At 43.2% G+C, this 23241-nt stretch overlaps 1 protein-coding gene and 1 non-coding gene across 2 annotated transcripts in view; one reads left to right on the forward strand and one right to left on the reverse strand.

Annotated features, from left to right (window-relative positions):
* LOC126091092 (tyrosine kinase receptor Cad96Ca) overlaps window positions 1–23241 on the reverse strand; it is a 481814-nt gene that overhangs the window by 339698 nt on the left and 118875 nt on the right. The gene's annotated exons all lie outside the window — the stretch shown is intronic.
* Trnas-gga (transfer RNA serine (anticodon GGA)) lies at window positions 17602–17685 on the forward strand. The gene is given in 2 exon segments: window positions 17602–17641; window positions 17651–17685. It is a non-coding gene; the product is annotated as a tRNA-Ser (tRNA).

The following is a 23241-nucleotide window of genomic DNA, read 5'->3' on the forward strand; positions in this document are numbered from 1 at the left end:
TTACACTAATGTTATAGTGTGTAGCACTTCTTTACATTTGCAAAATGCTAGTGTGACCAAATGTAGTCCTGTTAAAGGGTTTGGAATTACAGGAGGCATCGAGCGAATTTCAATGGCTCTCACACGTTCAGTACTTACTGCGCAATACTGGGAACTGATCATTCTCCCCTTAGTGATTTCAGTAGTACACCAAAGCTTGTGAAACAATCAAATAAGCAGCTGAATGAAGTAACGGAGGAGCGGACATTGGAGATAAACCCCGCAGCGGCCACCCGACATCATTTGTCGCAGATGCCAGTCCAGGAGACAGATGTGTTGGCGTTCACAATCAACAGCGAAACACGGGTTTTTCATGGGTCAACAAGCGAAACCTTGCAATTTTCCAAACCCTTTCTGATGACCGGGTTGAAGGGTGGCGCAAATGCGTACAAATGAAATGGTGACTATGTGGAACAGTAGTATTGTGTAGAGGGCGGTTCAGGTTTTCATAAAATACTTATTCAATAATTAGCTGTAGAAACTTCCCACAAAAGACTGGAAGTGCAGGGAAATAACACGGCAAGTGCTAGAATTATTTAGTGCAGAACTACGTCACAACACTAACTTTCCTTTTTTTTCGGGTTTATACATCACTTCCAGCATTTTGGAAAGTGAAATCCGACGAGTTTTCTGTGTTTGAACCTACGTATGAAAAAACCAGTTTACAAAACTTCAGGGTATTACCAAACTGCCCTAAGTCGCCCATTGCTCATGACCATTACAGCGTCCCCATATACTTTCTTCATCGATCAGGTTAAAACAGCTTTAAAATCGTGGGTCAAGAAGCCAAGTTCTGAAACACTTCCACAGTTTTGAATGTACTCAGACTATCCCCCGTACTGCTGGAGTTTCAGCTGAAAGAAGAGGAAGCTCACGAGTCACCTTAACGGTCCGCTGGAGACGTGCACTTGCGCAAGCTATCGCTTAGTTGCAGTGTTGCCAGGGAGAACCGTTGCATTGCGCCAGATGCTTCAGCGAGAAGTGGTTGGCTCGTTAGTGAACTGTCGATGACGTTCTTATTGCCCTCTGCGCTTATAACGGGTCTATGGTTGCAGTATTTCAAATTGTCCCCGTCGTGCTGCTTGGTCGTATTGTGGTTAGCCGCAGCGACTCACATCGGGACCAGTATTCATTTGTTTGGCTGCAAAAGTTCGCTCCCGATGTACGATGTCCATATTGCTCATTGGTGTATTAACAGCGACAGTTTAGAACTGACATATTTATAGGGTTGTTAAAAAAAATGTTGTTCTATCAGTTTATAAATGTTTCAAAGGGCTCTGAGCACTATGGGACTTAACTTCTGAGGTCATCAGTCCCCTAGAACTTAGAACTACTTAAACCGAACTAACCTAAGGACGTCAAACACATCCATGCCCGAGGCAGGATTCGAACCTGCGACCGTAGCGGTCGCGCGGTTCCAGACTGTAGCGCCTAGAACCGCTGGCATCAGTTTATAGCATGACTGGCAATGAAGCAGTAGTTTCCTTCAATTTTCTGTAGCTCTGAAGTAGTAATTTGCAGACATTGGTACACCTTTCATATTTCAGTAATTCCCGGTTCCAAGCAGACATCAGAAAGTAAAACTGAAACTTGAAACTAAGAACCGCCCAATACTTCTGAGTCGAAATAATGGCCGCATATTACTGTGGAAGTGGACAGAGTAAATGACAGACTTGTAATCCAGTTTTACGTGAAAGGTCTCAGTTTCTAGAATATGACAATGGCTCTGAAATGTAGAATCAAATGACAAATTCGAGATGATAAAACCACGAAATTCTGAAAAAATATAACCAGGAAAGGCCTAGTTTAACATTAATATATTTGTTTTGAAAATTCATTATGCAGACATGTCGGTAGATACCGGATTTTTAAGTAGTATTACCTGGTATAGATTGTGGGTGCGAAAATTATGTGCTTTACAAGCATTTCTGAGAAATTTAAATGTTGTGGCTAAATTACTGAAATGGTGAAGAACTACATATATATACGAAGTAAGAGTTCTTCCCATACTATTTCAAACTAGTCCGACAGGAAGAATTCAGCGTACAGACGTCGATTTTCCTTCGCCCCATGAGTCACAGGTTTGTGTACTTGACTAACTTCATTTCCGTTTCTCTCTCGGGAAAACAATGCCCGAATATTTTCCACAAATCTTTCAGAGTCATCACTTACACGCTTTTGATTCCCACATCGAAAAATACTAATTATAGGCTTACCCCTTTAATAATATCAGTATTTATCACCATATACACGCGAAGAAAATAAATGAAATAAAAACATATGAAGGTGAGATTGGCTAAGATTCAAATACTGCATGACCTTTTACGGTACATTTTACTTCAGTAATCGTGTAAATTTTTGGCTCGCACCTAGTTTACCTGGGGCATGGATGTGTGTGATGCCCTTAGGTTAGTTATGTTTAAGTAGTTCTAGGTTCTACGGGACTGATGATCTCCGAAGTTAAGTCCCATAGTGCTCAGAGCCATTTGAACCTATTTTAGTTTTTCCCGACTCACAGACAATTTAATTGGAAAAATTTACAATTATCATATAAGCTTGGCCGGCGAATGAGGATACCTACAGCGATAATACTCTTTACTATCATTTCTGTATTCACACACTTATTCCGACTCGGGTCTCTGCACTGGTGAAAAGGATACAGTTATCATCAAAGCCAGAAAATAATGATGGAAGAGCGGAACGCTGTTCAGTCGCATATTTACAACTGTAATTCCGCTTCTTGTTGCCTCAATGACCTTTTATTTCTGTTTGAAAACATTTCCCAGAAGAACAAAGCGTTATCAAGTAGAAAGAGGTTCACAGTGCGTCCAGTGTTCCAGAGATCGATTGGTCATAATACAGCAGGGGTATACAGACTAGAACGTGGGCCGCATTGGTGTGACTATGTAAAGACAAGAAGTTCAGAAATATTGTACTGCGAGACAAGTCGTTATTACTAATTAGGGTCACCCTGTCCCAATGACTGTGCTCAAAAGAATTACGTTCTACAAGCACTCTCTTTTCTTTGGGAGAGAATGAAGACGAGTAAGAAAATGAAAAAACTGCAAGAACGACCGGTGAATAGGGGGCAGCCATCAGACCAATGGTGGGCCGTTGTCTGTGCATTCCTGCTGTAGACAAATGAGTGATCTAAGATAAGTCTTTAACAAACTATCGTTTATTATATATTACTAACGAAACTTGTATAGTCTATCGGAAAATGAAATTTTATTTTCTTAGTTTCATTGTCGGTTTTCTCGCTTGTGAAGTTAAGTAACATAACAACGTAACTCGGCAAGATTACTAAATGCAACACGCACCTACTTCAAGAAATAAATGAAATTCCAAGCAGATTGAGTCCATTGACATAAGAAAATCCGAATATGCGGTAATCGACCTACAAAAACACCATAGCTCGTCTCCTTTCCACCTTTCTCTTGGCAATTCTGCAGTGGGCCCTGGTACTGCATTGACAGCTAGTCCATTGATCCTCGGTCTTTCGCACGCGAAACAAATAACATTTACTTTAATCAAGATAGAGGATAGTTTTGTTTCATTAAACATGAGTTTACATTATTTTTCCATTGTTCAGTCATGGGCTGTCACTCGCCTGTGCGATAACAAGATACCTAGCCAGTCACAGTTTCGATCTGAAGGAGGTCACCCAGCTGATAAGCCATTTGCGCATTTAGTGGTCATACACGGAAATTATGAAAAGATAAAATATCGCTAGTTGGCATCTGCTATGACTTAGGAGAGGCAGTTGATTCGTTGCTCGTAAGTAACATTCTATTACAGAAGGTATATGTTAATGAAGTTTACGGTTAGGCACATACACCCTTTAGCTCCTACTGAAGACACAGAATTCAGAGAGCTACAATAGACTTATTTCATAGATGGACACCAAATTACTTGCATGGAGTGGGATTCAACGGGCTTTTCACAACACTCGATCAGGAGCTGTCTACTGTTCTTGTTGTTGATGACCTATTATTTTATTCGAATCAGGCGGTAAATCCAGTCAGTATCGCTGTCAAGTCGAATAAACAAATATCAACCGAGGAAAGAGTACATGTTCTAAAATGTTCAAATGTGTATGAAATCTTACGGGACTTAACTGCTAAGGTCATCAGTACCTAAGCTTACACACTACTTAACCTAAATTATCCTCCGGACAAACACACACACCCATCCTCGAGGGAGGACTCGAACCTCCGCCGGGACCAGCCGCACAGTCCGTGACTGCAGCGCCTGAGACCGCTCGGCTAATCCCGCGCCGCAAAGAGTACATGTTAATTTTGTGGAAGTCAGTAACTGGTTCTGCACAAAGGTCATAGCTTTAATCTTGAAGTATCACAGCTTATACTGTTCTGTACTGATATAAATACACTACACAAGGAATTCTAGACAAGGTATGAAGTTCTATGCTACTGGGTGCGCACGCCGATCGAAACTGAAACGGGAATATCCAACTAGCAGATCTTCTAAAAGGTTTAGGCACAGCTAGCTTCTCTGTAAGAATAATCACCAACTTCAGCAAGGTGAAACAGTAATTCATTATATTATGCGTACTAGCAATCACAGCCGGCATACGAGATATTATATTGAAGTAAATACTCAATCAGACAAAACGTAATCAGATTTGCATGTCGGAAACACGCATACCTTTTAGGCATCTGGTTTAGTTATCAGGAATATCAGATTTCTGTAAACAATCCATCTGAATTTTAGAGTAGAAGAGATGCTCGTAAATAACATACTAGGAGAGAAAATTCTTGTTAACATCTGCTTCCAAGCTGTAGAAGGATCTTTGGAGAGTAATAAATAATTATTTAATTACCCATGTCTGCCCATGTAAATATATTTTTGTAGAAATTGTGTGCATATTTTGTAGAAATTGCACTCACTTGATATGGGTTGGCAAGTTCGACATTGTAAGATTTACCCTGAATAATTACCAGTGCACAGCATCCCTTTCGACAGCAGCTAAGTCATAGGCCGCAATACAAAGTCAACGGGAACAAAGGCAGCACAGCCTCCTTAGTTTGTAGGGCACTTAGACTGACTTTATGTATCGAATAATAAAATAACTCTCATTTTAAGACATAAAATGCGACTGATTTGATTATTTTTCATTTATGTTTATACTGTAATCTAACAACCGAACCTGTAACAGACTTGTGAACCAATGAGAGAACAAGTCACGTGAAGTTACTTTTGTATCGAGGTCGACAACATGTATCGTTTTGTTTCGTAGCGTTCTTACTCGCAGACGTCAGAGATAAGCATTTTCCTCTTTTATACATCAAACGGACATTTCCAGTGCCTTGCAGCTATTGACTTGGCAGAGGTTGGAGAGAAATTGCTAGCGGGCTCGCAAGTTCCGTAAATGGCTCTCAGGAGGTTTACTGCTCCGAAAGTTTTCCCCTAGAGAAGAGAGTATTTCGTTGATGTTGTTGGACAGAGTTTTGACAAATTCATTGATAAATGCTTTCTTAAAAAGAGTACATATTTTAATACTATGACTGCTTGAAATTTACTAATCGTTTGCGAGAGTTATCTGTTAATATACGGGAGGGAGTATGTAGAACACAAATGAGGGAAAAAAAAATCACCAATATAGTTCTTTGGAATCGTTACAACAGGTGACCAATCAAACCATCCAGATCCAGAGCTAGGCGCCTAAAGTAGGCATAAAGGTTTTCATCGGGAATATATGGTCTACGCTTTAGTTGAAGACAGCTCATAGACAGATGGAATTAAAAGAAAAAAATCAAAAGGAAAGATTTAAATATATAGGAGAATACATTGAAACTTGTCCGACGTAAAACTAAGCTTTGGGTGCACGATTCAACATTATGCATTCAACATACAAACTCAGTATGAAGATCTACAATACGAACAATTCTGTGAACTCAAAATTAACACGTTACCAGATAGTGACTTGACCTGAGGACTAATTGGAGGCTATACCTAAGAATCTCACAGCTATATTTGCAAAGCGAAAAACGAGCGACAACGCGTATAGAAGAAGAGCAAACCAAGAAATGTGTAATCTGATACAAAGTATACCGGACTCCATCAAGAAATGAAGGATTACATTCTTTGGTAACGTCCTTAGAATGGACTGCGCAGCAAGTGGAAGTGTCGGAAGTGTAAAGATACTATGCCATGCCCAGGGCAATAGATACTCAGCAGGCAGTTCAGTTGAAGACGCATGGACACATCTAAAAAGGGCGATCTCAGAAAATGAGAAAAAAATAGGTACAAGACAGGTAACTCCGAATACATCTTAGGTAATAGGAGAAATAAGTCAAGTGATTGATGAGAAATGAGTCAAGTGATCGACGAAAGAAGGAAGTACAAATATGTTCAGGGAAATACAAGCAGAATTACAAGTCACTTAGGAATGAAACAAGTGGGAAGAGCTGGGAAAGTGCTAGGAAAGCAAAGCGAAATGACTACATGAAAGATATGAGGAAATCAAAAATGAAATGATCGTCAGAAGGACTGATTCAGTGTATAAAAAAATTAAAACAGTATTAGGTGACATTTTTAAAGGGCGGCGACGTTACGCGTGCAATGAGCATTCCACTTTTAAACGGGCTGGTGAAAACATATTGAAGGTCTCTACAAGGGGAGGACTTGTCTAATGACGTGATTGAAGAATAAAAGGTACTCGACATCGAAGACATAGGGCATAGAGCTTGCTATCAAATAAGACGGGAGGGATAGATAACGTTTCTTCGGAATTTCTGAAATCATTGGGGGAAATAACACCCAAGCGGCAGTACAAGTTGGTGTGCAAAACCTAGGTGGTTGCCAACATACCACCAGACTTTTATAAAAATATCATCCATTCAATTCCGAAGATAGAAAGATCAAGTAAGAGTTAGAATTTTCATACAATCAGCCTAACGGCTCATGTATTCAAGTTCCTGACAATAATACAGAAGAATGGAAAAGATAATTGAGGATCAGTTGGGTGACGATCAGTCTGACTTTTGCAAAGATTAGGTCGCCAGAGATGGGATTCTTAATGGAAGCAGGACTGAAGAAAAATCAAGAAACGTTCACAGGCTTTCGCGACCTGAAAAAAGCTTTCGGCAATGAAAAATGGTGCAATACGTTCGAAATTTTCATAAAAAATAAGATTATGCTTTAGGAAAAGACAGTTTGTACAAGATTATTATTATTATTATTATTATTATTATTATTATTATTATTAAAGCTCCGAAAATAGCTGAACGCGTCATGCTACTTTCACACATAGTCAAACAGTTTTGTGTTTCTTTGTCAACAGTCAACACATTTACGTACAAGTACTCAGGTGGTGTAAAATATGCTTTCTCATGCACACTGAAGTAAACAGGGACTTGATTTGATATAAAAGGGAGACAAAATGACAGTGCTCCTAGCCCCTGTTGGCCACACTAAATTTGAGTTTATTTTGCGTTATCTTTCCTTGCCATTTCTGAAAAGCCAACCTGTATACTTAAAGGGTAGGTCTCTGTAGGCCAAAATTTCTTCAGGAATTAATGACCTAATTGTATTGTGTCTTTTGGCCTCTAGTGCTTCGCTTTGGAAGATGAAATGTGATGCACAAAATTGCACATATGACTTCACATTCTACAGTGTAATACTATAAATCAATCCTGAAGTTTTAGAGCAAAAAATTTTTTGAACCGTTAAAATGCTAGTTTCAGTAAGAAATTACACATGCTTTCACGCACGAACAAACTCATCATTTTTCTCGACGGGGCAGTAATTTCGGTTAGAGTACTCTGTGTGTGTATTAAGCTAAAGCAAGAGCGTATTCAAACACATTCCATATTAATTCCACAATTCTGCTGTGCTTTAAAATCACCTGCAAACAAGATCACCTGTAAATACCAGTGAAAAAGACTACACGCTCCAATCGTCGAAGTGAAGGTCAAAATAGTGGAAAACCTTTATAAAGTGTGGCGCACGCATTTCGACGAACATAAGCACAGTTAGGGGAAACTGTAAATGTAAATAGCAAACAGAAGAAAAGGCAATCGAATTATAGTTGATAATTCACAGTACAATTTAATGATGAAGGTTAACCCAGTATTAGTTTTATTATTTCAATTGGAATAATTAACGACCGAACCTCGACAGGATGTTAATTGGACTTCGGAGTGGCTACACAGGAACTGAGTGACTGTGCATAAATTACGGGTCATTTCACACCGCAATAGCTAACAGTCACTTTTATAACAGTTATCACAATTAACTGCGCTAACTTCTGAACTTACGCCTATGAATTGGGATTACCTGGTTTGCTTTTCGGACAGGACTGAAAATTATTTTCTCAGGTATGAAAATTTTTATTCTAGAACGCCCAATTAGCTTCTCTTGAATGCCGTCTGGGAATAATATATATATCACACATACGAAGCACTTCTCGGTCGATTTATTTGTCAAAAATAAAATCGGGATTCCTTGAATGACACTAAAACGAGTGTTGTCGATGGAGTACGCAGTGCTTCGAGACTATATTCGTGAATATCTAATTGTAGGATGGCTGCTGCAGTTCACACACACACACACACACACACACACACACACACACACACTACAATGCACGTGAAGGAACAGGTATTGGCTATTTTAAGAGTTTTCTTTGGTTCGTGTCATGGCAATAAGCGACATGACAGGTGTTTTACTCTTACATTTTAAGTAATGAGCACACCGCTATTTTCTATTCATGTGACGTGTCACAATATTTCGCACATCTGTGCTCATTATCGTCGTGGCCACAGCTGAGTGGACAGTATTTCTTTCACTAACAAGTTCCTGCACGCTGATAAATACTTTTCAGAGCCCGGAGGAAACAGACCAGAACGAATCGAGATACACAGAGTGATTAAGTAACTTCGCTCACTAAAGGGATAAAATGAAACTGTGGTATGTGTTAATATGAAGCTATCTCTTAATATGTTTGTCAAATGCTCGGAAATAAGCTGCGAATCGACAGTTTACAACACCAACTGGCGTACAAGTGTCATGTTATGGCGAGAAGTACTGAACATACCCTGAGAAAGACATGAACCGCGCAACATATACTGAGAATTTTCAAACTTATTGAGGAAAAGTTAATATTCGTGTATGTGGTGTAATGTCACAACGCAATATTAAATGCGCCATTCAGAAAGTATGAAACGTTTTAGGTAAACGATAGATAACGGCTGTAATTTACCGTCTACTAAGGTCATCCGAAGACCAGTATCAGTTGCAAAGCGATTTAGAAAGATTGCTGTATGGTGTGGCAGGTGGCAGTTGACGCTAAATAACGAAAAATGTGAGGTGATCCACATGAGTTCCAAAAGAAATCCGTTGGAATTCGATTACTCGATAAATAGTACAATTCTCAAGGCTGTCAATTCAACTAAGTACTTGGGCGTTAAAATTACGAACAACTTCAGTTGGAAACACCACGTAGATAATATTGTGGGGAAGGCGAGCCAAAAGTTGCGTTTCATTGGCAGGACACTTAGAAGATGCAACAAATCTACTAAAGAGACAGCTTACACTAGACTCGTTCGTCCTCTGTTAGAATATTGATTGCTATGTGGTGTGGGATCCTTACCAGGTGAGATTGACGGAGGACAGCGAAAGGGTGCAAAAAAAGGGCAGCTCGTTTTGTATTATCACGTACGAAAATATTCTGTTGAGCCCAACCTACATAGGTAGGAATGATCATCAAAATAAAATAAGAGAAATCAGAGCTCGAACGGAAAGATTTAGGTGTTCGTTTTTCCCGCGCGCTGTTCGGGAGTATAATGGTAGAGAGATAGTATGATTGTGGTTCGATGAACCCTCTGCCAAGCACTTAAGTGTGAATTGCAGAGTAATCATGTAGATGAGGGAGACTGAAATCTCTACGAAGTAGCAGAATTGCGTCAGCCTCTCACAGTCGTGTGAATGTGTTCTGAGTGCTTCTGCACGGAAACGCATCCGCTATTCCTGTCTGAAGGTCGTCCTGCGACGGAAGATGTCGGAGCCCTGGTATCCCAACAAAATTATGAAAGTAATGACTGCCTCGTTAAGGAACACACTCATGAGCCTCCCAAACTCAAGGGCGTCCTACTGTGTCTGCAGGTATCTATCCGAAAGCTGTGTACTACACTCCTGGAAATGGAAAAAAGAACACATTGACACCGGTGTGTCAGACCCACCATACTTGCTCCGGACACTGCGAGAGGGCTGTACAAGCAATGATCACACGCACGGCACAGCGGACACACCAGGAACCGCGGTGTTGGCCGTCGAATGGCGCTAGCTGCGCAGCATTTATGCACCGCCGCCGTCAGTGTCAGCCAGTTTGCCGTGGCATACGGAGCTCCATCGCAGTCTTTAACACTGGTAGCATGCCGCGACAGCGTGGACGTGAACCGTATGTGCAGTTGACGGACTTTGAGCGAGGGCGTATAGTGGGCATGCGGGAGGCCGGGTGGACGTACCGCCGAATTGCTCAACACGTGGGGCGTGAGGTCTCCACAGTACATCGATGTTGTCGCCAGTGGTCGGCGGAAGGTGCACGTGCCCGTCGACCTGGGACCGGACCGCAGCGACGCACGGATGCACGCCAAGACCGTAGGATCCTACGCAGTGCCGTAGGGGACCGCACCGCCACTTCCCAGCAAATTAGGGACACTGTTGCTCCTGGGGTATCGGCGAGGACCATTCGCAACCGTCTCCATGAAGCTGGGCTACGGTCCCGCACACCGTTAGGCCGTCTTCCGCTCACGCCCCAACATCGTGCAGCCCGCCTCCAGTGGTGTCGCGACAGGCGTGAATGGAGGGACGAATGGAGACGTGTCGTCTTCAGCGATGAGAGTCGCTTCTGCCTTGGTGCCAATGATGGTCGTATGCGTGTTTGGCGCCGTGCAGGTGAGCGCCACAATCAGGACTGCATACGACCGAGGCACACGGGGCCAACACCCGGCATCATGGTGTGGGGAGCGATCTCCTACACTGGCCGTACACCACTGGTGATCGTCGAGGGGACACTGAATAGTGCACGGTACATCCAAACCGTCATCGAACCCATCGTTCTACCATTCCTAGACCGGCAAGGGAACTTGCTGTTCCAACAGGACAATGCACGTCCGCATGTATCCCGTGCCACCCAACGTGCTCTAGAAGGTGTAAGTCAACTACCCTGGCCAGCAAGATCTCCGGATCTGTCCCCCATTGAGCATGTTTGGGACTGGATGAGGCGTCGTCTCACGCGGTCTGCACGTCCAGCACGAACGCTGGTCCAACTGAGGCGCCAGGTGGAAATGGCATGGCAAGCCGTTCCACAGGACTACATCCAGCATCTCTACGATCGTCTCCATGGGAGAATAGCAGCCTGCATTGCTGCGAAAGGTGGATATACACTGTACTAGTGCCGACATTGTGCATGCTCTGTTGCCTGTGTCTATGTGCCTGTGGTTCTGTCAGTGTGATCATGTGATGTATCTGACCCCAGGAATGTGTCAATAAAGTTTCCCTTTCCTGGGACAATGAATTCACAGTGTTCTTATTTCAATTTCCAGGAGTGTAGCTCTAGCCAGCAAGGTGCTACACTGCTTCGATTACCAATAGGTACTGCCCCGACTCTCGAGCTTTAATCTCCTCCTAATGACTTGTGATCGCATGTTCCCTCTCAACGCCGCCGCCGCCATCGACATATATTCATGTGGCAAACAACCTGCTGGTCGATCGTGACGCTCCACTTGGGGCTAGTGAACTACAGTAGCCTTGTCGTCAGAAGTACATAACATGAAGCGAGTGATTGTAGGAGTATTGCTATATGATAACAAGAATCTCTCTCTCGTCAGTTGGACACTGAATGTACTCCCTTTTTACAATGTCTTACAAAAAATTCTCGCTGTGACAATAGCGGAAACAATCATACACGACCTAGCGATAGAAAATAAACTTCTTTTTGTAGTCATAGGCTACAAGTCACTTGGAAGTGCAGGACTGAAAGTACTGCGCTTTGTACCACACATTAGGGCTTCCTCCCATGATAAGACGTTATACTCGTAGTAATCTGTGTCTAATGTAAACCGTTCCACTTCTCAATAAGTTATGTTGTTTAAGTAATTCCAACATTCCGCTGGAAAAGGACTAGCAACTTAAACTTGATTATTATTTATTAAGGTTTGTCACAGCTGCTTACAGTTTGTTGGTGGTGACTGGTTTCGAACGCTAACGTTCATTCTCAACCCATTGCCTGCATTTCAAATTATGAAGAGCGTAATTTCACTGATACAGGACTTCCACGTATTAGAGGTCCTCGTAAATGTGGTATAGGCGTAATACGGAAGTCGTACCGTCAACAGACTAGCATATAAAGAAGGCCAGTACAAAAAAAGTGATTAGTGACCTTCGGTCTACGCTGGTCTTGTGAATGTACACTACGTGATCAGAAATATCCGGACACCCGGCTGAAAATGACTTACAAGTTCGTGGCGCCCTCCATCGGTAATGCTGGAATTCAGTATGGTGTTGGCCCAACATTAGCCTTGACGACAGCCTCCACTCTCGCAGGTATACGTTCAATCAGGTGCTGGAAGGTTTTCTTGGGGAATGGCAGCCCATTAGTCACGGAGAGCTGCACTGAGGAGAGGTATCGATGTCGGTCGGTGAGGCCTGGCCTTTAGAACATCCCAAAGATGTTCTAAAGGATTCAGGTCAGGACTCTGTGCAGGCCAGTCCATCACAGGGATGTTATTATCGTGTAACCACTCCGCCACAGGCCGTGCATTATGAACAGGTGCTCGATCGTGTTGAAAGATGCAATAGCCATCCCCAAATTGCTCTTCAACAGTGGGAAGCGAGAAGGCGCTTAAAACATCAATGTAGGCCTGTGCTGTGATAGATATAAGCAAAACAACAAGGGGTGCAAGCCCCCTCCATGAAAAACACGACCACATCATAATACCACCGCCTCCGAATTGTATTCTTGGCTCTACACACACTGCCAGATGACGTTCATCGGGCATTCGCTATACCCACACCCTGCCATCGGATCGGCACATTATGTACCGTGATTCGTCACTCCACACAACGTTCTTCCACTGTTCAATCGTCCAATGTTTACGCTCCTTACACCAAGGGAGGCGTCGTTTGGCATTTACCGGCGTGATGTGTGGCTTATGAGCAGCCGCTCGACCACGAAATGCAAGTTTTCTCACCTCCCGCATAACTGTCATAGTACTTGCAGTGGATCCTCATGCAGTTAGGAATTCCTGTGTGATGGTCTGGATAGAAGTCGACCTATTACACATTACTACCTCCTTCAATTGTCGGCGGTCTCTGACAGTCAACAGATGACGTCGGCCTGTACGCTTTTGTGCTGTACATGTCCCTTCACGTTTCCACTTCTCTATCACATCGGAAACAGTGGACCTAGAGGTGTTTAGGAGTGTGGAAATTTCGCGTACAGACGTATGACACAAATGACACCCTATCACCTGACCACGTTCGAAGTCCACGAGTTCCGCGGAGCGCCCCATTCTGCTCTCTCAAGATGTCTAATGACTACTGAGGTCGTTGATGTGGAGTACCTGGCAGTAGGTGGCAGCACAATGCACCTAATAAGAAAAACCTACGTTTTTGGGGGTGTTCGTATACTTTTCATCACATAGTGTATCACTTCTGCATAATGACCATACATTTGCTTTGTGATCTTTACTAAGTAAATGCCATGCAAGCGTATCAGTGGAATTATGCTGTGCCAAACATTTGAAATACAGGCAAAGGTTTGAAAATGAGGTTTACTTTCGAAACCAGTCACGACCAAGAAATTGTAAGCAACTCTTACAGAATCTGAACAAATAATAATGGTCGTGTTTTGTGGAGTTAGTAATGATGGTTCCTCTGATAGGCATCCAACGAACCCTGGCTGCTTGCTCGTTTGCGCATGAAGAATGTTTGCTTAAACGAAAACTAAACCAAGTTTAATGGCAGCTGAAGTGTAAGGGAAAGATTATAGCAATTACTTTTCTTTATGGGGCCGTATCTTTTACTTGCCGCAAATAAACCCCTTTTCTGAAGCCGGCTATACAAATACAATGTGATCAAAACAGTGTGAAAAGCTTCTAAAGCACTGGCCTGTGTGGCCGAGTGGTTCTAGGCGCTTCAGTGCGGAACCGCGCTGCTGCTACGGTCGGAGGTTCTGCCTCGGGCATGGATGTGTGTGATGTCCTTAGGTTAGTTAGGTTAAAGTAGTTCTAAGTTCTAGGGACTGATGACCTCAGATGTTAAGTCCCATAGTGCCCAGAGCTATTTGAACCATTTATTAGCTTCTAAGGCTGTTGCAGGGTAGGTTGTTGGCAGAAGTAATTGTTAACAAAAAAATTCGTTACGTTGCACCGTTCCGAGTTAATTAAAAGCAAAGTTACACGATCAATCCGTTGCGCCCGCAAATTCTAGCGGCCGATCAGAGACGGTGTCGCCTAACGCGTTTATCGATTGTTTTCCTAAACGCGAACAAGAAAGACATAGAAAAAATTATACGTGGGACGGTAGTAAGGATAGAACCCGAGCCATAGGCTGAGCGGTATTGCACGATATCATCTACGCTATGTCCGCCCCCGGTAGCTGAGTGGTCAGCGTGACAGAAAGTCAATCCTAAGGGGCTGGGTTCGAATCCCGGCTGGGTCGGAGATTTTCTCCGCTCATTGGCTGGATGTTGTGTTGTCCTAATCATCATCATCATTTCCTTTACATCGACGCGCAAGTCGCCAATGTGGCGTCGAATCGAAAGACTTGCTCCCGGCGAACTGTCTACCCGTCGGGAGGCCGTATCTACGCTATGACACCAGCTGCCACTAATTGTATCTGATGAGTCGCTTCAATCTTCGCGCGCAACGGCCTGATTGGCTAACTTCGATGTTAATTAACTCCGAAACGCTGCAGTGTATCAAATTTTTTTCTTAACAATTATTTCTCAGCGCAACCTACTCTGCAGGACCCTTACAAGCTTTCCAGATTGTTTCAGACCATCGTGTATAGTGTGTGTGGACCAGGTACTTTCCCCGTAAGTAGTCTCTCCTGATGCAGTAGATATAAGATTTAAGCGAATATTCCTTAAATCGCACCTAGACTGTCTGAGCGGCCGGTACAGACCGCAATGCTTTCGGACAAAAATCGGCAACTGTACTGCTGCCTGCAACAAAATTATAATAAAGAAGTGTGATGAAAGTGAATGCTCTTAAACGCGTAAAATGATATAAAAGAGCGCACATGTCCCTTTAGAATGCTTTTGGATTGTGCAGAACTGCGGTCATGTGATCCTCCACCGCTGATGGAAGTCATGGCAATGAAGTAGTGTGTATATGCCAACTGGCTGTAAGGAATAATGGTAGCTAGATGGTCGACGTGGGTATGTAACAGAACGGCTGGAAGAAGCTGTCGTATTTGGACATAACTATTAACAAGCAGTGAATGGAGCTGCCCGATTTGTTGTTTTATCAACACGGACCTCTGACGTATCTAGAAGAAACTGTACTAACGCGTCGTGAGAAAATCGGTCGTAAAAGAGTCCTTACCGATAGGGATCAAAGACGAGCATACTACTTGTCACTGACAATCGGTTTCAAATCCGACAGAAATCTCTGCTGTCGGTGAATGCATGCTCATCTCAACCGCTTTCCGGTGCGAACACTGCGAAGGGGACTTGCTGATAACTACTTTTGGACTCAGATACCTGTTTACAGCTACACAAAAACCTGCACGTCTTGGATGGGCCAAAGAACATAGAAATCGGACAGTAGCTGACGGGATGTGCGTAGCGTGTTACAGTGTTGCCTGTTTTCAAATTGCGCAATGCGTCGAGTGTATCTGTGGCTGGATGAGGCGTTTAATCACAATGTGCGTGTGGGGAGGGGCGGGAGGTGTAGTTCGGGATAGATGTGATGCTGTGATGTCTTACGGGTGTTTTTTGTACCATAACTCATTCAGGTTACCATAGACATTAACCAGGATGCTTATTTGAACACAGTATTAGCGTGACGTCTCTTGGGACTAGCTAATTTTTTTGGTCGGTTTGCTTAAGGGGCTCCGGAACGCCCTATACTTGCAATGTTAAAATAACGCTTATAAATTACATCTTTCCTCACAAAGTATTTGAGGTAGGAAGTTGAACTTTTTACAGATTATTTATTGGAATATGGGCTACAACTTAACACAGGGATTTTACAAAATTTTAGTTCAGTTATTAAAGATGATTTTTTTCAATTGTAATGAAAATTCACAACATTTTTTTTTCAATTTTTTATTTATATTTTCAAAAATATACAGTTTTTTGAAAAAAGGCTGTGTTAAATTATGCAGAAGGTACTGTGTAACATTTACTGAAAGTTTGAAACAAATATGTTTGGAAGATCCTTAGAAAACATGTAATTAGTAAGAGAAAATAAAAGTTTTGCGAATCGAGCGACAAAGATTGGATTAACTTTTTAGTGCATTCCAGGTCCATAGGATGGATTATCTTCATCCTCTGCTAACTCCTCCTCCAGCTTCCTCTTGTTCCTCCTCCTGTTTACTCTTGATTGTATTTCTAGACTCTTTACAGCCCTGTCTGCAGCCCGAAGGCGTTCCTTGTCTAAAGCAAGCATCGCTCGTACCATGTTAGAACCTATCTTCATTCCCATATTTCTAAATAACTTGCACCTTACAATGTTGCCATCATTGAAAGTCGCAACAGCATCATACACACCAAAGTGAAGTGTTTCTATTCCAAAAAATACAGTCTTGGGGATTCTCGACCATATAACACTATTTACACATTCATTGGGGTTTTGAGTTTTTCCGTGAATATACTTTTTCAACAGTTCAGGTGCTGCTTAGTCTCTGAAAATAGGTTAGCCACAACACATACTTTATCTCACATCACTAAAATGTACCTCATGAACACGGACGTTAATAATAACACCATTTGACAGCAGTTTAACAGCGCCACAGTGGGTCACGCCCATGTAGAACACATTTCAAAAAAAATTTAAAAATAGTTGTAGTCTTCGGAATTGAATAAATTATATATCTATAAAAAGGTAATAGTCTGCAGATTCAGAAAACTCAAAAAAGTAAAAATTGAACTTTTCATGATTTTGAGCCTTTCCGGAGCCCCTTAAAGTGAGTGTGCCTAACCGAATAATCCATAAACTCTACTTGTATTTATTGGATTACTGAATGTACTTTCTGAAGGAAGTAAAAGATACTGGATGTTTTGGGAAGCGCTCTGCTGATGGGACGTATCAGACGGCGCTTTCGCCTTATGCTCTTATACAGCTAGCCCTGCTGCAACGACTGCACTAGGAAAGAGAGCTTCAAGAGACGCCTGAAAAGTGTTGCCTGAGCAGTGTTTGCGACGAGTGGTGACGGCAGCTTAAGACGGGTGGGGCGTGGGAAGGGCAAGACGTCGGAGAGAGTGGGTGGGTGAGGGAGGGGGGGGGGACGTTACCAGAAATCTCCGCGGCAGCAGGTAGGAGATGACTATTCATCCACCTCCCGTCTGTTGAAGCGAAGCCCGCTCTGCCGGCCCGGGTGGCCGAGTGGTTCTAGGCGCTACAGTCTGGAACCGCGCGACCACTACGGTCGCAGGTTCGAATCCTGCCTCGGGCATGGTTCTGTGTGATGTTCTTAGGTTAGTTAGGTTTAAGTAGTTCTCAGTTCTAGGGGACTAATGACCTCAGAAGTTATGTCCCATAGCGCTCAGAGCCATTTTTTTGAAGCCCGCTCCAGGTGGTGGCAGTTTATCCAGTAACTCTGAAGTGACACATCGTTACGAAATCTCTCGATACCTCATTTTTCTAAGTGTAGTCGATTCTTCCTTGTCGTAGTTCGGATCCTAACGCTGTTTTGTCATTTATGTAGCGAGTAGACCTTTACGAAAGAAATACACAAATTTCCGAGGATAAGAATGGTAGATAAATGCGAGAATCATTGCACATTCACCTAACATCTAATGTGCCACTGTTCCTAACAAGAACAGTATACACAAGCTTGGAAGATTTCTTATGTGATGACCAGTTTCGCTTTCAGAAAGGTAAAAGTACGAAAGAGGCAGTCCTGACACTGCGCTTGAAAATGGAAGCGAGACTTCAGGGACCTGTGACCTAGAGAAAGAGTGCGACAGTGTAAAATGGTACGAAAATAGCAGCCGAGAAAGACGGGTGACATACAACGTATGCAAGAATGAACAATAAGAATGGGAGGTCAACAATTAAGTGTTCGGATTAAGAAGGGTGTCCGACAGCGACGCAGCCTGTCTCCCTTACTGGTCAACCTGTGCGTCGGAGAAGCTACCACGGAAATAAGAGACAGGTTCGAGAGCGGGATTAAATACAGATATACAAATATTTGGTAATTTTGTGATTTACGGTCGCTGCACGACTTGGGAACCACATGGAGCCCACCATTCTTAAGTTTCCGCCGAGCCAGGCATGTGCAATATTTCATGAATACAAGACATTGAAAATAAAGTTGGTGACTACCACATCGTATTTAGGAAACGATGCATTAGTAACAAAGTTACTCCAAGATACGTTAAAACTGGGGAACCACATGGAGCCCACCATTCATAAAGGGTGAAAATGTGTCATGAGGTGAGGTTCGCTGGTGACATTGTTATTCAAAGTAAATGTGAGGAGGAACTGGAGGACATACTGAATGGAGTCTACAGTCTACTGAGCATAGAATACTAACAGCAAACCGATGTAAGGCGAAAGTAATGAGGAGTAGCAGAAATTAGCTTAGTGAGAAACTTACAAACAAATCTGAGGATCACGAAGTAGATGAAGTGAACGAATTGTGCTAACCTGGAAATAACGTATGACAGAATGAACAAGCATAAAATAAAAAGCAGACTAGCTTGGCTGAAGATACATCTCCTTGCCTAAGGAAATCAACTAGTATCATACATTTTTGAGAACGTATTTCTGGACCTTAGCATTGTATGATACTGAATAATGGACTCTGGGAAAGGCGGAGAAGTAGAGAATCGAAGCGTTTGAGGAGTGGTGCTATAAGATAGACAATGAAAGAGGTTCTCCGCAGTATGGGCGAGGAAAGCAATATGTGGGAAACACTAACAAGAAGGGATAGGATGAGTGGGTATCAGAGGGAGCTGTAGAGCGTAAAACTGTAGAGGAAGACAGAGATTGGAATACATCTGGCAAATAATTGAGGAACTTGGGTGGGTGCGAGTGCTACTGGCATAGGAGAGGAAATTATGACAGTCACCGTAGACCAGTCAGAGCACTGAAAAAAAAAGAAAGAAAAAGAAACATACGTGTGGTAACGGTCGATATATCGCCATTGTTGGACTGTAATTTGGAAATTTTGACTACTTGTATATGAAATATAAATTAAGACGATTTTCTGTATCAACCAGTTTTATTTCCTCCCACAACACCTCTCCAGGAATTACACTTTTATCTGAAGTTAAATCATTGGATTACCCGGACTTACGCTTTCAGCTGAAGGTGGGTCAGTGGATTATCTGGGGTGTAGTGTCGTTTGCCTTATACTTCATTTAGCTAAAAAGTAGTCACTTATTTAAAGATTCCTTAAGTCAAAATGAACCCTCTTTCAGCGATACTATCTCGTACGAATTCCACACTCTCCTATGAATTACACTGTAAATCTTTCACAGGACGTTATTATTCTAGTTTTCCCAAACTATTTTCCTGATGAACTTCACATAGAAGCCTGGACAGTAGCTTCGGCAACTGCAAATCCGTGTTCGTGTGCCAGCCAGCCCATTTTGTCCCGGAGCTCCGCCTCTTAACACTACGTCGTTAGATAATAACCTTTAATCATTCTTTGGGTTTCAATACCCTGTCTCCGCAAAACTTTTTTTTATTCTTCGCCCAAACGTGTCATTTTCATTGGGTCTCGTTTTATCTCTCTAAAACGTTATACAAATATTTAGACCCACAGAACATGAAACACTTGTGTCAGTAACACATTTTAGTGAAGAACATAAAGATGAGGAACATGTTTGTCACAGCAACGACTCTACGAATGGAGTAGGAAGTTCGGAAATGGTTTGACTTCAGTGGAAGATGCTCCTCGTCCAGGTCAGGCACAACGAGTTGTGACTCCACAGAACATTGCAGCAGTTGAAGCCATCGTGAAGGAAACCCACCGAATGACACTGAATGACATTGCAGCATGTTTACAGTTTAGTCATGGGTCAGCACACCACATTGTGCATGATGTGCTCCAGTTTCACAAAGTGTCTGCAAGATGGGTACCGCAATAGCTGACTTCTGAAATGAGGGAACGACGTGTTGATGCTTGTGAAGAACTACTTCGGCGCTTTGAACGAGAAGGTGATGGCTTCCTTGCAGGAATCGTTACTGGGGACGAAACCTGGGTTCATTTCCACCAACCGGAAACGAAGAGAGCGAGCAAGGAATGGCGCCATTCCTCATCACCAAAACCAATGAAGTTTCGAATAGAACCATCAGCAGGGAAGGCTATGCTGACTCTCTTTTGGGACGAAAAAGGCGTCATTTTGGAGCATTATATGCCTAGAGGGACCACTGTCACCAGTGCATATACAGAGATTTCCTAAAAAATCATCTGCGGCCTGCAAACAAATCAGAGCGACGTGGATTGCTGTCAGCAGGTACCCTTCTGCAACATGACAATGCAAGGCCCCACACTGCCCGTACAACAGTTGCAACAATCACAGACCTGCATTTTGAGTGTCTTCCTCATCCACCATACTCACCAGACCTTGCCCCAAGTGATTTCCATACGTTTGGGCCACTCAAAGACGCGATGGGAGGAAAGAAGTTCAGTTCTGATGAAGAGGTACGCCACGCGGTGCATGAGTGATTGCGCGGACTACCAAAAGAATTATTTTCTAAAGGAATTTATGCACTTTGTAAGCGCCGGAGGACTTGCATTGAGCGTGGGGGAGATTATCTTGAAAAGTGATACAGCTTTGTACCACTTCTGCACAATAATATTTGAAAAAAAAATATTTAAAATTTTCGTTTAACTCGCCCTCGTTGTATGTTCGAATTTAGAATGTGCTCACAAATTCTGCAGCAAACCGACGTTAAGGATATAGGTCTGTAATTTTGCGCGGTTGGTCCCGGCGGAGGTTCGAGTCCCCCCTCGGGCATGGGTGTGTGTGTGTGTTTGTCCTTAGGATAATGTAGGTTGAGTAGTGTGTAAGCTTAGGGACTGCTGACCTTAGGAGTTAAGTCCCATAAGATTTCACACACATTTTGAACATTTTTTTGTAATTTTGCGAGTTATATTCGGGAGTCACGTACGTTTTTTCCTCCCTTCGTTTGGGTGTTTTTGCTGAGCGAGGAAGTCACAAAACATGCAAGCTAAGTGTGAGGGCCAATGCCGAGCAGTACTCTCTGTAAAACCAAACTGGGATTCCATCCGGACCTGGCGACTTATTTGTTTTCAACTCTTTCAGCTACTTTTCAAAGCAAAGGATGCGTATTTTTATGTTCTTCACACTGAAGTTTTGTGCGCCGGTCAAACAATGTATTGTCGATGTGATCCTCCTGCATGAATTCATCTTTATTTCTTAAATTCTCACAGTATTCTCCTATCTTCATTTTTCATTAATGATGTTGGAATACAGCTAGCAAACGTTCGATTCAGTTAGCGACGAGATTGGTTGCTTTGTATTGGAGCAACAAGGCGGGAAGCGTTCAGAAGCAGCAAAGACAATCTAGGTCGACTGGTCCGGCAATTAAAGCTCGGCGCGGCAGAGATCAAACAGCGCGCTGCTCCGCCCGCCGCAGAAACGGGCCGCTTCCTTCGCCAGCCGCAGCAGGAGGCGGGACGGCCGACACAGCCGGGTATACTATGCAGCCGGCGTGAAAGTGCGCGCAACCGCCAGCTTGCCTGACCTCGTTACATTTCAGACCGGCGCGACCGCGGCAGCAGCAGCCGAAGGTACAGTCGCTTGCGCCTACTAGGATCCCCCAACAGCTACTTCGCCTTCGCTGCCAGAAGCGATGCTACTTATCTAGTACCTACACCTACAGGGTGGAAAGTATTTAAACCGACAAACTCTGGGAGGTTGTAGGGGAAATCAAAACAAATATTTTCCCCTAATATCGTTTTTCCCTATGAGGAGTATTTAAACCGGTAGAGGAAGATTTCTTTGGCGGCAAATTAATTAAACCAACAAACACTTTTCTATTTTTTTATGACCAAGAGACATCACATTAACACAACCCAATTTCAATTACAGTAGATTTCCAAAATTGCCTCCACTGACACGTAAACAAAGGTTACACCGTCGGATCATGTTCTGTCTGGCACGGGCAAAAACCCCAGGAGTACCCTGAATTGTTCCTGCTGCTGCTGCTACTATCCAGGCAACCAGTCCTCTTCTGATGCAACAGAAGTTGCGTAAACAAGATTGCTCATCTCTCCCCACACAAAAAGTCCAGAGGGGACATGTCTGGGGATGGAACAGGCCATGGTACAGAACCACCTCTGCCAATCCACGTTTCTGGGAACCGTCGGTCCAGGAATCGACGCACACGACGATTGAAACGTGCCGGCGCCCCGTCATGTTGGAACCACATGCGTTGTCTTGTAGGGAGCGGGACGTCTTCCAGCAATTCTAGCAATCCTCTGGCGAGAAAATTGCAATAGTGCCTGCCATTTAATGGCCTATGTAGCAGATACGGCCCAATTAAACAGTCCCCAACAACGCCGACCCGCACATTAACGAAGAACCGCACTTGATGAGCGCTAGTTAGCTGTGACATGTGGGTTATCCTCACTCCAAACATGCGAACTGTGCATGTTGAAGACTCCATCACGCCCGAACGTTGCTTCATCGGTAAACAACACAGAGGACAGAAAAGTCGGATGCATTTCACACTGTTCCAGGTTACACTGCGAAAATTGTGCTCTGGATGGATAATCAACTGGTTCCAGGTTGTGGACACGCTGTATGTGAAATGGACGTAACAATTGCTTTCGAAGGACTGTTCTTACATTCGTCTGATTCGTCCCCATGTTACGTCCAATTGCACGAGTGCTGATAGAAGGATCCCTCTCCAAATGCTGCAAAACAGCTTCCTCAAATTTCAGAGTTCTTACCTTGGGACGGCGTCCCTGTCCAGGTAATCTGCAAAATGACCTGTCTCACGGAGACGTTGGTACACAACTGCAAAGGTC

This window comes from Schistocerca cancellata, chromosome 1, assembly GCF_023864275.1.
Source record: "Schistocerca cancellata isolate TAMUIC-IGC-003103 chromosome 1, iqSchCanc2.1, whole genome shotgun sequence".
Classification (NCBI taxonomy): domain Eukaryota; kingdom Metazoa; phylum Arthropoda; class Insecta; order Orthoptera; family Acrididae; genus Schistocerca; species Schistocerca cancellata.